Here is a 9750-nt window from a genome sequence, read left to right as displayed (position 1 = left end):
TGCCGAAGTCGTTTCGTCGACAATCGGATAGCGCCCGAGTATTTCCGAGTATATAATATAGGTTTAATAAACTGCTAATTGCTTATTAATTTTATTTTAAATGAGTTGATAATTAATATTCATTGTTTTCATTTAGAAAACTTGAAATTCAACGACGATTTTGTGCATCAAATATACTCGGATCGTACGGGCGAACTTTTTGCTGCGTCATGTGCAATTTTGAGTTTGACGACCGCTACCGAGATTTTCCAAAACTCGGTCTTCATTCGGCTCCGCCTGCTAACAGTGCTATTTGGTTTCCTAATTTTGAACATTCCAGATTAACATTACTCAATGTTATCTTACAAAAACATCAAACTGTATTATCATAACTGTATGATATTACGAAGCAAGTGATTTATTTAAAGATTTAATCAGAACATTAAAAGCTACAAGTGATAAAGCGAAATCGGAAACAAAGCTGCGCTTTGAAAAAGGGCCATTAATGTCGTCATGTTTATTTTTAGCCACGGAGGCTGCCTGACCTACAATTTAAGACGTGAGCGTCGGGAATAATTGTCAGGTCTGGGAACCAGACTACTGCCAAGTCTGGGTTGCTGCATAACTTGAAAATAACATGTACATGTACGTTTTTAACGTGATGGTCCGGATTCGACGCATGAGGGCGCGCATTATGCACTGTAAGGACAATATGCGTTGTGAGTGGATAATGGATTTAAAGACCGAGCGCAACCAAGACTTGGCCAAGTCTTCTGGTGTACGTGCGTCGCACACAAGGGACAGTGCACGTCAACCAGCGAAATGTCCCGCCCATGGGCCGTCGTTGCTGGATAATAGGGCGCTCTCTTTCGTCAGCGCACGGAGCTTATACAGCACAGTTAAATAGCTCTTGCTTTTTCTGGTAATGACGTCACAATGACGTCATCAATTATCATATTACAAGCAACTATAAAGATTCCTATATTTAATCTTTGAAAATCAATTTAAAATCAATTGTTGCATATTTCATTTTGTTTTGCATGCTAATCGATACAATATTGCAGGGTCTTCATGTTTGATATTAAGTGCAAAATGACATGACCATTCCTTTCGGTCGAAACCAGAAGTGCCTAATAATTTAAAAGTTGTAAAAAGATATGAACTTGCTCTTAACGATGTTAGTGTCTGGCTTGGTTGACCTTTCCAAAAAAATGATCGGTGACGCCATGAAGTGTTCGAGCGCCCTCTCTTGGCAGGTTAAAAAATGTCCAAATAACATTTTTCGTTGATGTCTGTGGCAGAATTTGCGGTAATCGCTTCAAAATTAATATACATGATGACCTTAATGCAGACAAGATCTTTTCGCAAAAACATTGATTGTCATCAGACCAGAAGTTACAATGAAAAGACTTTTAAACCTTAATAAATTGTTAAAAAAATTTACCTTGATAGATATAATCAAGATTTGGTTATACATAGCACAGTTAACATACCACTTGCGCTTTCTGGTAATGACGTAGCAATGACGTCACCAAGTATTATATTACAACCAAATTGAGATTCCTATGTTTAATCTTTGAAAATCAATATCAAATCAAATGTTACCGATTTGAATTTTTTTATGGCAATCGATACAATATTGCAGGGTTTTCATATTTGGTTTTAAGTGCAAAATCATGTGACCCTTCCGGTCGTAACCGGAAGTGCCTTGTAATTTGAAATTGGCAAAAGATGTGAAATTGCTTTCAACGATGTGAGTGCCTGCCTAGGCTGTACTTTAGAAAAATATTACAGGTGACGTCATTAAATGTTAGAGCACCCTCTAGCGGCATGTTGACAAAGTCAAACATGGATTTAAACATGCATTTTGAGTTGATGTGTGTGGCAAAGTTTGCGGTAATCAATGGCCCAACACCGTGTGGTTGTTCCTGTAACCTGTAAATAATGCCGGGTTGTTAGGGGTACCGGGTCAAAAGATCGAAGATCGAGCAAAAAAAAACACATCATTTGCCTGCTAACCCCCTCTCCTTTGGCAACTAAACTAACTGATGTCTAGATCCAAATGGACCCATGCACCCCAGTACATTCTTGATTGGGGTCAGCCCCGGCCATATGTGATTCTGCGAATGAGACTGCTTTGCATTTAGGGAAATGTCTCCTTCAATTTGTAACTCTGTATAAAAATTGTGAACTTGTCAGGCCTAATTAAGACTCGATCCTCGGCCCACCGTGGAGGACGCTGTTCACGTAATCTTGTTCTCAATGCTTCGTGGCTGCTTCCAGAAAGTTAGTTATAATATAGGCCTATTACCTGTGCTTTTTTATAGCGCGCTTGAAACACTTTGGAAGCGTTGGGCTTGCAAAATATGGTTTTAAAACAATAAACAAAAAAACAATCGTGATTGATGTATGATACAGATAAAGAAATTAGGTAAACGTTGACGTTGAATTTGGAGCCCTGTATGCCCCAATTTTAATCAGGCTGTTTGTAAGCTATATATTTGGAGTTTTCTCATGCTAAACGACGCCAAGTGAATGTGATAACTTTTCAGTATTTACTTGTTGGAACTACAGAATTGCCGAAGGATACGACCAGTGGATGAATTCTCATGCGCACAGAATAAATGGCTGAACATGGCGGGCAGCAGGCACCAGGCGATGGGGAACGTGGCTACGCCTTATGGCAGCTGGCTGGCGAGCTTGGTTTCAGCTGGAAGCTTCTTGGTCGACATCTCGAATACAGCGAAGCAAATCTGGAAAATCTACTCCTGGACTACCCCTCCAATGCTCAGGAGAGGGCGTACCAAATGCTGCGTGGATGGAAGAAAAACGCAAGTGCAGCACCGTCTGTGCTGGTCAAACAACTACGAAGGGCATTGCAGCAGGCAGAGCGGGGGGATCTTGTGGCTTTTGTGAAAGACATTACAGGTAGGTAATTATTACACAAGATATAATAATACATACAGCGTGCTCTATGTGCAACCTGACTGCAAAGCTGGAGTAGACTGCTGTGTTGGTGAACTATACGTGCCACACTCTATCAGCCGTGTGGTTGCTAAAGGGTGCTAAAAAAATCCTCGTCAAAATTGTCCCGTTCAAAGAATAACACTAGCGTTTGCAACAACAGATTAAGCTGACATTCGGAATATACTTAGATGAAGGGTCCAACTACTCGTGATTGTCCATCCAAAAGTGCTCACCCTAAAAACATCACCGTTTGGAAAAATTATCCTAGCCACCCTTTTGCAAAATATAGAGACTTTCATTTTCAATTTCATCCCAATTTCTCAGTTAATACGGGTGCAAAGATTGGTACAGAGATGGAACCCTTCATTTCTACAAACCTTCAAGTGCTGGGCCACGGCACTCCCTATTAGGAGAGAATTTGACAAAATAAATGTTGCCCTTAAAAGTATTGTCGGCCAGACTCATCCCCAAAATCAATGTCTCAGAGTGTACATTTGTGTGCACGTTAGAAATGCACAGCGTGACAACGCTGTATGGTTTTACATTTTCTGTTGATTAGGCCTGTGTTTTTTTCTTCATATGTTTCTTTATAGTGCATGAGAATGATGCACCAATTGACGGCACAGGGGGTAATTCATCTTTGGACGTGGTGACTTTCTCCAAGACACTGAAGAAAATCGTTCGTTCGGAGATGGAAAGACTCCCTTTGGTTCCGTTTGAATCTGCCGAATGTATCCATGTTGACGAAGTGTTCACCAATGTTCAACTTCTCATTAGCATCATGAAGGCATATTTTCCCATCAAAGTTCTCCTTGAGTCGCACGACGCAATTTTCACAGACCAGACGGTAGAGAGCAACGGGCCAAAATACTACTGTGGTACACGCGTACTCATGCGAGGCCGGACCGGCAGTGGGAAAACAACCTTGTTGACCAAGTACGCCTACGATTGGAGCACGGACAAGAGTGGGGCTTTGCTATGCGGCGTCCCGGTCGTGTTCGTTCTGCCCATGCGCAAACTCGACCATCGCAGCAATCTCGGACAGGCGGTGCTTGAGCACATGCTTCCGAACGAAAAGAGAATCAGCGCGGCTGCAATCGAGCAGTTCTGTGAGGACCACCCTGATGAGGTGGTCGTCCTCTTTGATGGCTACGATGAGTTCAAGGGGAAGGGTCTTGATCAAGAGGATTGCGGTATTAAACATCGTGAGGATACTGAGAGGGGAGTGGTTGACTGAATGTCGGGTTGTTGTCACCACTCGACCGGCCAGAGTTACCGATTTTAAGGACAACTATTACTCCTACCGCCACTTAGAGATAACAGGTTTCACGCCCAAGGACATTGATGACTATGTCCACAAAATGTTCAGGGGTGAGTACAAACCACTTGGAGATAGGTTGCTGGTCTACCTGGAGGAGAATCGACTGAAGACAGGGCTTGCATCCATTCCACTCATGCTGACCGCATTCTGCCAGCTGGCCAAGTGGAGGGATGGTAAGGATTTTGCTGAACTGAACACTATCAGCAAGTTGTTTGACAGACTGATTGAGTGCATGTATGAACATGATACCAGCAAAACGTCCAAAAAGAGGTCCTCGTCGGGGACCATTGTATTGAGGTCGTTAGACCAAGAGTCATTAGTTCTTGAGTTAGGGAAGGTTGCTCTCGAGGGATTTCTTGGTGACACTGAAGACAGGCTGATCTTCTCCAAGGAAGACTTTTCTCGTTGTTCCCACCAATTCCAAGTTATCGAGCAAGGCTTACGGGTAGGGCTGCTTTTAAGGGATGGAGATTCAAGTATGCAACCGCAGAATTACGAGGACCTACGCATGGAAGGACAGAAGCCTTCAACCGCCAAGCTAGACATTTCCTTCGTTCTGAAAAGTATCCAGGAGAAATGCGCAGGAAAGTATCTTGCATATTTGCTCAAGAGTGGCGAGAAAGACACATTCAAAAGATACCTCCAAAAGGTCGACAATGATCAGCGAGTTCTAAACTACACCAACATTCTAGTCTTTGCCAGCGCCGCAAACATGGAGGCAGCTCGCCGCATTTTGTCGCATGTTGTCAACATACTTAGAGACAAACAAGGCCAAAACATCTCCCAGTACCTGAGAGGGGAACTGCACTTTGAGCACTGCCCGAAAACACAACGTCTGATCGAAACATGCCTCCAACTGAACTTCGAGAGCAACGGTGAGGGTCGCTTCAACGATCTGTTTAACTCTCTCTTCGGTGACAGCTCCTGTGTGCGTTTGGTAGGGATATCAAGTTACATAGCTAAAGCCCTTGGTTACCTATTTGCCCATAGCTGTCAACGCCAGTCTAGCCAAGAGTCTATTGCAAGTAGCTGTCTAGATGATGGAAGACATACTCTATCCGTCAGGAGTCTACAGTTGATCTGCGTCAAGTTAGAGTCAAGCACCCAATTCCGAGAATTCCTTAATTGCTATCCTGGCACCGAGGAGGCAATCAGCAGCTTCATGGGAAACAGTGTGGAACCAGAGATTGAGGGCGGCTTCGCAAGCCTCAGGAGGAAATTACAGACAAGAGAACCGTCAATACCAAGCTATCTTTGCAACCGTCCCGACCTGACCATCGCAGCAGTATTGCCAATTTGGCAGGAAGTGAGTAAGCAACAAGTGCAGGATTTCAGTCTTGGCCTTGTCTTGTCAGGTTTAAAGGAGTGTTCTCTCGACGAAGTGGTCTTGAACGGAGTGAACGCAGAACGCAAAGACTGGGACGAACTGTTTAAGATGATACAAGACGGTGTATTCGTTCAAATGACAAAGATGACTCTGAGCCTGAATGATCTCACATCCGATCAGACATCTCAGCTGGCGGCTGTTCTGGTGGCAACACCAAATCTGAAATACTTGAAGCTGGCCGGAAACGAGTTGGGGGAAGGCTTCGTTAAAAACCTTCCTCATCTTCAGCAGCTTGAAAATGTCATCCTGGACAACTCAAAGATGTCGTCCAAAGCGATGGTGAAATTCATAAAGAACCTCAAACAGTATCCTTGCCTGAAGAAGCTGGATTTGCGGCGTAATGAGAATACAGACGACGAAGTCATTCATTCTATTTGTGACACTCTGGGAAACAGAAACACCTGGAAGGAATTGAAGCTTTCACTGTACAAGGTCAGCGAAGCAGGGCTTGACCACTTCCACGGGTCGATGAGCCTGGCTGAAGAATTGACCCATCTCAACCTGGTGCATTCTCCGATCCCAGACAAAGTGATCCAGTACTGCGCCAAGGCGTTAGCAAGCCTGCCTCAGCTGGAAGATCTAAGAATATCAGGCATCCCATCCATCTCTCAGGAAGGATCACCGTGCACCCAACAGACGGTGAAGGATTTCACGACTGAAATGTGCAAACTGCAGCATCTGAGATTTCTGAGCTTCCTCTACACAAAGATACTATCGCATGACTTTATCAAGATGCTCAAGAGTTGTCAGGATCACCCTTCGCTCAAGACATTCAGGTAGGTTATGATACATTAATCCTTAATCAACATGAATTCTTTCATACAACACGTGAGAAAAAGGCGCTATCGTAAGAAACTGTGTACATATTAGTAAGTTGATTGAGCAGCGGCGTAGCTACGGGGCCCGGGGGATGTGGGGACGCACGCATAGAAAAAATTCATCGCCCCTCCCCACTGGAAATTTGGCAACTGGAGAAAAGTCCTGCAAGTTGCCATCATTAGCGGGTTTAATATAAAGTTCCCTTTTTCACGTTACCGTTTTGTATATATTTTTTCTAGGGTAAGCCTCACAGCGCCACCATGTAAAGAACTAATATAGTACTCTACATGAAACCCACAGATAATTTATCCCCATCTATTAACATTCCACAAAGCATTGCTAAGGAAAAGGACATTGTGAAAACACATCTTTAATTCTCTTCATGCAGTGCAAAGTTTGCAATAAAACATTCCGCATTGATTCTGTAAACCTTCAACTTCTGTCTCAGTTGCCAAGAGAAGGCCTTTAACCCTAAAAGGGCCGGGGGGGGGGACGGAATCCGCCACCCCCCCCCCCTAACTTTTTTCCGCGATAGCCTTAAAAAAAAAATTGCGACCCAAGCTTTTATGACTTTTTAGCCTCGAGCCTTGCGCATCTTTTGACACCAAAAGCAAAAAAAATCGGACGAGGGGTTGTCGCGCAGCGAAAATTTTCCGGCGCGTAAAAACTAAATTTTTCCATATACGTCGTGTACACAGACCAGAATTGCCATTCATACATATGAATAATTAATTAGCCATAATTCCAAAACCCTTTGACCTTTGGTCATGAAATTTCTTGGGTATGTTCATGAAGAGTTGCTCTATGCATGTACTGAGTTTCAAAATTTTTCGTCACTCGATGGCCGAGATCTAATCCCCCCCCCCCCCCCCGGCTGAGAGATGGTCAAAATAACCCGGCCCCTTTAGGGTTAATACAAACTAACTTGGCTTGCAACTTCATAAACCTATACATAATTGTTCACTATTTGTGGGTGTTTTACTTTCATTTGTTTTACGTGAAGGTTTTCTCGCCCCTATCTGCCATCGGGTGATGATGTCGAGGAAGCCTGCAAGAAAGCAGAAACAGAATTTCTACAGCTGTGGGTGTAGTCGCTTTACGGAGTGTCGGCGGCGACGCGACAGACAACTCTCCTGCAAGATTATAGTAAAATGAAGTCAACAAGAATCTCATTGTGCTCGATCCAAAACTGTAAGCTTATTCCTCTCGTAGTATTTTCAAATTTTATAAATAACTGAAAACTGAGCCAAGGTTCTGTTCCAGTCATGTTCATTTATAAGCATATGAAAGTTGTGCCGGAAAAGAAAAACAGATAACTTCCCCCCCCCAAAAAAAAGGCCGCGTCGTGTTCTTTTAGAAGCATATAAAAGTCATAACCGAAAAAAACCTGATGACTTTTAATTCCTCTCGGCAGCTCTCGATATCAAATGAAACTGAATTGGCAAGGTCGTTATTAAATTGAACGCCTTTTTTATGAAAATGGAACGATTTTTGTGATCGCAATTGAACGACGTTTTTGGTTGAAATTGGCCAGTAAAACCTATATTCGTGGACCAATGAAACATGGCCTCATGTGAAAGAGGTAATAATTTCAGCAAATAGCAACAAAATAATGACATTAATGATTTAATTGACATTGTTAATATTAATCTTGTTTTGTATCGGACTGGAAAAAACCAAGCAAACTTTTATTTAATACAAAAGGGCTAAGTGTGTCATTCCATAAAGTTAGGGTCCTATTTCTTGCGTCCCGTTACATCTGAAATGTATTAGATTGTGTAATTCAGGACACATTCTTTAATGCTTTTCTATCTCCAACAGTGATTATATTAGGCAAATTACCTGCCAAAAAAGTGTGAAGTCAATTGTAATAATACTTGAGTGGCTAATTGCACAGGACAAATGTAATAGGGACACACAAAATGTCACACTTTTAGACCCCAAATTTATGGAATGACTCAATAGTATGGTGTTTTTTTTTTCATTGTTAACAATACAATTATTTTAACAGAATGCACTAAATCCCTTGGTGTATATATTGTTAATGTATTATATGTCTTGGAATAGTCACATCGATTATCTATGTAAAACTGTTTCTAGAAACAATGGCTTTATATCAACAGGCTCAAGTTTTATATTCATAAATTTATCATATCACTGTACAATACCTCCATATCGTCTTATATTATTTATGGAATCTTAGCCTGGGGATAAACGTATTATCAATCATAGCTATGTTGCACACTCTGAACCACTTTTTTCTCCAAGATAAGACACTTAAAGGGTTCATGAAATGAATTTTACACTGGTGCATATTGCAGCAAATGTCCAATCTTCTGAAATATATATATAAAAAACTATGAGACATGCCTTATTGGGGAAAGAATTGCAAACTTTAAACATGTTAACATCTATCTTACTTTTCCTGACATCTGATGGAGCTGTTGCTTCGGGAGCACATTCTTCGGATTAGGAAGTTTTGTTTTCAAATTGTAAACCCAGAAGTTTCCTTATTGAAAAAAAGTAGTGTTCTCATAGTCTTAATGCTATGTGCCGAAACAACAATGAACAACTGAAAGCAGAGATGTAACCACAGCAAATCCCTAAAATTCCGGTGACTTTTTATGTTGAAGCAGATGCAACAATGATGATCTTACCTATAACGTCATAGTTTTGCTCATGAATATAAACGTCCTTGAACAATAACGTTAACTGGGACACAAAGATACGTTTAAAGGAAAGCATTTAAAAAACACACATTCCATTACATGGGCATTTTAAGTTAAACTACAATTACTGCTTCCAATTCGATATATTTATGTTTCAACTTAAAACAAGTTTTGTATTTCGTCCATGTTTTATAGAAATAGGGATTTTCATACACTGACCAAATTTAATTATTTACTCAAGGAGGTTTGGTCAAGTATAAGCTTCAGCTTTCTTCCGGCCTTTCTTACGGACAACGAATGGCTTCAAGTAGCAGTATGCAGTGAAAATAATAAAAGGTTCAAACCTTTTTTGGCTACTTTTAAAGTACAGCATTTTCGCATTTCTGCCTATGGCTAGGCTGTGGCTGATGAACCCACACGGCGCGGCTTCGGCTCTACAAAGCCGGTCAAAACAATTTCTCGTGCATTGACGCACAGAACGTTTTAGATCGCCGCTCACGAAAATGATAGTTGTGACTGCAACAGGCTGGTTTAGCTATAGGTTAAACCCAGGCGATTTCATTTCTTTGCATATCCATTTTAGGGACTCTCTGTTTTGATGGTGCATT

At 41.7% G+C, this 9750-nt stretch overlaps 1 pseudogene; it reads left to right on the top strand.

The window, feature by feature from the left end:
- The first annotated feature begins 2603 nt into the window (after nt 1–2603).
- LOC119738264 lies at nt 2604–7569 on the top strand (annotated as a pseudogene).
- The last annotated feature ends 2181 nt before the right edge of the window (nt 7570–9750 follow it).

This window comes from Patiria miniata, unplaced genomic scaffold (assembly GCF_015706575.1).
Source record: "Patiria miniata isolate m_02_andy unplaced genomic scaffold, ASM1570657v1 HiC_scaffold_3, whole genome shotgun sequence".
Classification (NCBI taxonomy): Eukaryota; Metazoa; Echinodermata; class Asteroidea; order Valvatida; family Asterinidae; genus Patiria; species Patiria miniata.
The sequence above is the reverse complement of the archived record's forward strand: the minus strand, read 5'-3'. Positions and strand labels throughout refer to the sequence as shown.